The sequence below is a fragment of the Platalea leucorodia genome (genome assembly GCF_965183815.1).
Source record: "Platalea leucorodia genome assembly, chromosome: 6".
In the NCBI taxonomy this organism is placed as follows: Eukaryota; Metazoa; Chordata; class Aves; order Pelecaniformes; family Threskiornithidae; genus Platalea; species Platalea leucorodia.
This window is the reverse complement of record NC_138828.1, coordinates 53,383,070-53,389,211: the sequence shown is the minus strand read 5'-3', so window position 1 is coordinate 53,389,211 and position 6,142 is coordinate 53,383,070.

Sequence of the window (6,142 nt, the reverse complement as noted above, 5' to 3'; positions counted from 1 at the left end):
AAGGAAAGAATAGCCTTGGATAATGTAAGAAATGGCATCTGGACTCATAGTCTTGAAATACGGCCCACCCATGTGGAGCACACTCTTCTTGGAGGGGTTTCTCCTTGGATCTGGGAGAGCTGAGGAAAGGTTGTCTTCGTCTCCCTTGCACGTGGCCACAGGAAGCAGGACTTTTCATGAGGGAAGGAAGAGGAGCCTTCTGTGCTCCTGCAGCACTGGCAGACTTTACACTCAGGGAAAACTAAAAGCTGAGAGCAAGTTGCAGGGGACTGCCACACTACATGTGTTTTTCTCCATATTTTCTTAGGAAAGACTTTTTAATGATGAAAAGCATAGTGCTTTTCTCAGCACGACTCATATTTTCAGTGTTCTCTGAACAAAAAGAGATATTGAAACACAAGTGTTTTAAGGGAAACAATAAGCCGTGAATAATGTTGACTGGAAGTGCTATTACATGTTTGGGGTGGGGCTGTCTGCCATTGGAAGTAATAAAAACACAGCTGTATATTATCCATTGGGCTTTGGTTTATTCTGGAAGCTAATTTTGAAGAAACTGAGGGTTATTTATTGGTTGTGTCACAGGAATATTTGGACTGTTCTAATTCCAGTCTTCAGCATTTTTACATTTCAAGCCATATAAAAGAGAAAAATAAATACGACACATCTACCCCTGTTCAACAGAATGGGCTCTAACCAGACTCTGTAAATATACTCTTTTCTGTGGTGTTTCTAGCCACAGCAATACTTTTCAAATTATTTATATTCTTCTAAAATTTACTCAGCAAAAGCGGTTTTCATGCTACAGTATTGGATTCAGGTCTCAGTGTTGCAAAGTATCCTCCAATATGCTTCAAAGCCAGTTTATTTTTTACAAGGGGAGTGAATACGAAAGCTGGGAAGACTTTGCTTTCGTAGTGGGAGACCAAGTTTGACATCCACATTTTTGCTTTTCCTTCAGGATGTGTAAAAGGAGTCCCTGGGTGCGGGTGGTGGCAGGTACCCTCACAACAGTGTGCATTTCATATGCAAGCACGTAAGTGTGTTTAAATGTAGAAGACGGCATTCCAGTTGGATTTTGTGTTGTGAAGAGAGTGGGTATGATTTATCTGAACAGCAGCAAGACTTTCTCTCTCTCCCTCCCCGCCTTAGCTGGGCAAATAGCTGGCCGGCTCGCAGCCCTCCAATCACCCGGGCTGCTGAGCCTCCACCCCTCAGCACCACCAGCTTTCACACTACCTACAGCTGGCTTTTAAAGCAAATATTTTAATAAAATCACTTTCAGTCATAACTCTTCCATTTAAGACGGCAGAAGTTCGGGCCTGGGTAAGAGAAGCAGAAGTTTGCCCAGCAGAAGTTGCTCTGAATCAGGTTTGTAATGAAGTTTACTGCTGAAAGAAGTAACCTGAAAGCAACATAGCTTATCATAGGAACCTTTGCCTTTAACATATGTGCTTTTTGAGTAGCAAGAACTGTGGTATGCAGTATTACATTTAGTTTACATTACAGCATTATTGTTTCTCTGACAAAGTACAAATTACAGTGTTAATATATAGAAGATGGAATTTATGTTTTCCTTCCCAGTCTGACTGGAAAGTGTTTCTGCTTTTGGATGATAAAGCTTTCCTTTTCCGTTTTATACATATTAGACTTCTGTTACAGGTGCTGCTTTCCAATTTTAGGGCTTTAAGTATTATCTAAGTGCACTACTTTGAATATTCCAAGACATTAGGAGTTTTGTGAAAGTCTTGGGCACATCATCAACTTTTAGGACACTTGCTGTAAAATCATGTATTATCTGTGCATGTGTGTACACACACACAGAAATCATAGACTACACCTAGTTTTGCTTCATCTCTGAATTCTTTTACTGTTATATACTGTTGCACTAGATCTAATCGATGCAATACTGCAATTTTGAATAAGGCTAAATGTACTTAAGAACAAACAAAAATTTTCTCATAAATTCTACAGGTGGAAAATATAAAATATAGACTTTTACAGTTTTTTCCAGGAAAATGAGACTGAAGGAAGACTCTAAATTAATCTGTATATAATCAGTATATATTTGTATTTTCCCATTTTCAATATATTACAAACTTATTGGAGTATTTTCTCCCTAATTGGTATGCTGTTTAAAATGTTAAACTACTGCACCTAAAATATATAGTATATTATAATATATAATATTAGCTCAACAAAATAGTTTATAAGTAAAATATCTTTAAGTTACTTTTGTTTTAGGAATCTTTAAACATACATCTCAATAACAGCATTAAAGTTTTCAGAGGTTTTATGTTGCTTTATAACAGTTGCTTTCCATATGAGATTTTTATCTTTTTTTATTAGAGCTTTTAACGGAAAATTTTGTAGGAAAAGTTGAATGGCAACTGCAGCAAAACTTTGGGTTTTCCCACCTGTAGCTTGGGTTTGATGTGTACTAACTTAAACCTCTTATTACACATAATTAAAGTGTTATTTTAATGGAAGAGTGTGGTGATACATGATATAAGTTACTTTTTGCTCCAACATCCACCTATTGCTTGTGTTTTGTTTTGGGGTAAGAGGCTGTTAGGTTATTTTTACATGGAAAATATTTTGCAAAAATGGTAGATTTTTACATGACTGTGAAGCAGTCAAAGCAGTTTTAAAGATACAAGCTTTGCAGATGTAGACTTTGTCCCTTGCATTGTGTTTGTAGTTATAAGTTTTTTGACACCAAACTTTTCCTGGTAGAAGAGGGCTAACAATAGATGACCATTAAATGTTCCTGATCACCCATCTGAATGGCAGAGCTGGTACGAATTATAAGGCTGACCTCATCTTCTTGGGTTAGCATTCAGATGCATGGTGGTCAAGCAGTAAATGATCTGGTTTACAGCTGGCCAGGAAGGACTGAAATTAAGAAAGGTCTATCGGTAGCTACTGTAGAGAAAAAAACCCAAGACAATAAAGAACAAAAAGGATTGGAGAAGTATCTGTGCTTATTCAGGTACTCTGACAAATACCGTGAATGTCCATTAGACACGAGGAAGCTTTGGGGTTTTTTTCTGCCTATGTTAGATAGATCTGTCCAATTCCTTCCCTGTCTAAACGAAGTCCTCCTGTCCTGCCTGTCTCTTTGTTGCATACGGTTGAAGGGATAAAACTGTAAACTGCAATGTGGACGGCATTGCGATTCTTTCTAGGAATGCGTTCAAGGAAGGCGGAGGCTCGAATATGGGCTGAACACTGGTCATCAAGTCTAAGGCAGCTGAACAGGGGCCTCCCTTCTTCGGAGGACTGTTGGAAGTGTATTCTGTGTTACAGAGTAATCTGTAGCTAAAGAAAAACTTAGTCCAAAAAACTTTAGAAGTGCAGTGACCCAGAGAGCTGCCACCTCAGTTGTACACAGCAAAAGGAACGTGCCAAGGTCAGTGACAAATGGACTTCACAGGTGTTCGCTTGTGACAAATGTCTCTGTAAATTAGACTTCACCGAAGTGGAGCCTAGCACAGGTTTGAATGCATAGGAGAAGCAACAGGTTGGGTGTGCTCCTCACCTTAATTAGAAACAACTGCACACTGTTGGTGAGTGCAAGGACATTTTCCTTTTTTGTTTCTTATCACTGATTTCCTATGCTCAAACTCTGTATAAGATCAAGATTCAATCTTTACTCTGTTTAAACTGCATGAACAACTCAGCGCACGCTGACTGATCGCACTTTCAGGCTACATGACTAACATTCTTGTTCAAAGGCAGGCAGGTATCCACCTCTGCTCTCAGAAATGTAGGACAGGTGCCTCAGAGGTGCCTCAGAAGCACTGTGAGCTCTGTCAACACCACAGCATTAAGAGCGCTCACTTCCTTCTTGATTGATTACGCAATATATTACAAAAAAAAAAAAATCATTTCGCAAGCTGTCAAGTGTGCCTCGCCGGGAGGGCTCAGAGAAGAGCCAGTGCTCATGCGCAGGACGTTTAGCAGGGCCCCGGGCCAGTGCTGGTGGAGCTGATGGCAGCAGAGGCGAAGAGGAAGCAGAGGCCACAGTGGTCTGCCAGGACCAGGCAGCCTTAGGCTGCAATAGGGAAAGGAGGAACTAAAAAGGAGCAATTGGGAAAATACCGAGACCTGCTGGTCAAAAAGTAGGAGAGAGCATTTCTTTCCATGTTCACTTACCCTACTTCATGTTCCTCTCTGTCCTGAAGATCAACAGAAAAGGAAACCGTGAGATTTGCCCAATCATGCCGACGCAGGAATAAGACCCTTTTTAAGAGTGTGTGGTTGCAGTCAGTGTAAGCTTATCTAGGACAATGCTGCCACCAAAAGGCACACCCAGCTGTTACCTTCTTTGCCTCTGCAGGTTAGTATTTGAGAGGGATCCGTGCTCAGCCGCAGCGTTGGGATAAGCTGTGCTTGTGAGTCAGCACACGTCAGCGCTGAGTCAGAGCCCAGGTTGTTCTCTTGCAGCGGGTAATGTGTTGAAGGGTCTGTCTTACAAGGGACACCTCAGGAAAAGGTTATAGTTGTCAGTGATTTCTGAAGACACTTTTCTTCCTGCTGCACCTTCCTATGGAGTATGAAGTGATCAGAACCGGAGTCTTGGGATGTCTCGGCCAAATCTGAAAGAGGGCCGTGACTGGGGTAGTGGTCTGCACTTGGTACACAGCAACAGTTGTGAAGCAGTGTTCAGACACTGTTTATTGTGCGTGTGTGCATAGTCAGTACAGGAAACAGTGTAAGACCTTCTGGATTGCAGTGATTGGTATAAAAGGATGTGTGTTCATCGAGTCCATGTTGGGATGGATATACCTAAAAAGATACGTTACTCATGCGTATGAGATGTTTTTTTCCGTACAGAAGCAAAGCTTGTATCTTGAACCTTGTCTTTTGTTGTGTTCCAGTTTTTAAAGGCTAAAGAAGAAAGGGTGGGTTTGAGTCAGAACAGGTGTTTCATCTTACTGGCTTGTGGCTAGCAAGAACCAGCCTCTTGTCCTCTCCACAAGAATCGGAGAAAGCAGAAGCAGAAAAAAAACTCCTATTTTGTCACAAGGATGCCTTCTCAGCAGAGAAAACCATAATATCACCCACCTGGCCACTGTGATAGATGACTTTACAACCTTCAGGACTTCTTGTCCCAAATTGCAAAGGAGCAGAGCAATCTGAGATGCCGTTTGAATAACAGAAGTCTTGGAAACTGTTTAGTGTTCTGAGAACAACATCTGCCAGAGTAGTTTTTCCTGTTAATGAAATACCAAATGAACTATCATTTGCGGGGTGGGGGAAATAATTCCTAAAAAAAATGCCATGTTTCTGCAACATGGAAATTGCTAAGGGGAAAGGCATGGAGTCACATGAGTATTGCTGCCTGTCGCCATGGGCTACAGCCTAATGAGTATATTAATATAACATTATATTTCAATATAACATTAATATAACATCCTAAGCAATTGCTACGGCCTCAGAAGTGTCATTATGGAAAAAAAACATAGTGGCCTTGGGAATACTTGTCAAAGTACAGCCCAGGATACACAAACCTGCCTTTGGCGGAGTGGAGTGCCTCAGCCTCAGGCCCAAAAAAAGGCTGCTCTTACTGAAGAGTTCAGGAGCTACGGCAGAGGATTTTGTCTGAACAGTTCAACGTTGATTCCCCTCAGAAGAGCTTATGGATCTCTTCTGTCTGCTGACATGCACATCATCTTAGTTCTGAAGCTGATGTGTGAAATCTCCTCAGTGGATGACATCTACCTACTATGGGCAGATACTTACCTCTGGGAGTCTGGCGGGCTGCAAGGACTGCCGAATGGCAGCAGAGCTTTGGAAACTTGCCTGTCTTGCCTCCTTCCGCTGTCCTGGGGCAGTTATCACCTTTCTAATGGGCATTAAGCATCACTACCCAGAGCTATTCAATTCCATTTGCTATCCTTTATCAACTTCCCTTTCCTTGAAAGGGAATGGAGACCTTTTTTTTAAGAATGCTCTCTGAAGACAGAAGTGGCATGTCTGAGCGTACTTGGGGAGCACTTTTGAGTGCTAAATATAAAATTATGAATACTGAATCCCTAATATGTTTTCTGGGGAAAAAGCACATGTCAACTTATTTAATGTCATAGAAGAGTGTAAATATATAATTTGGTAGGTGTGATTAGTTATTTATGGAAATATG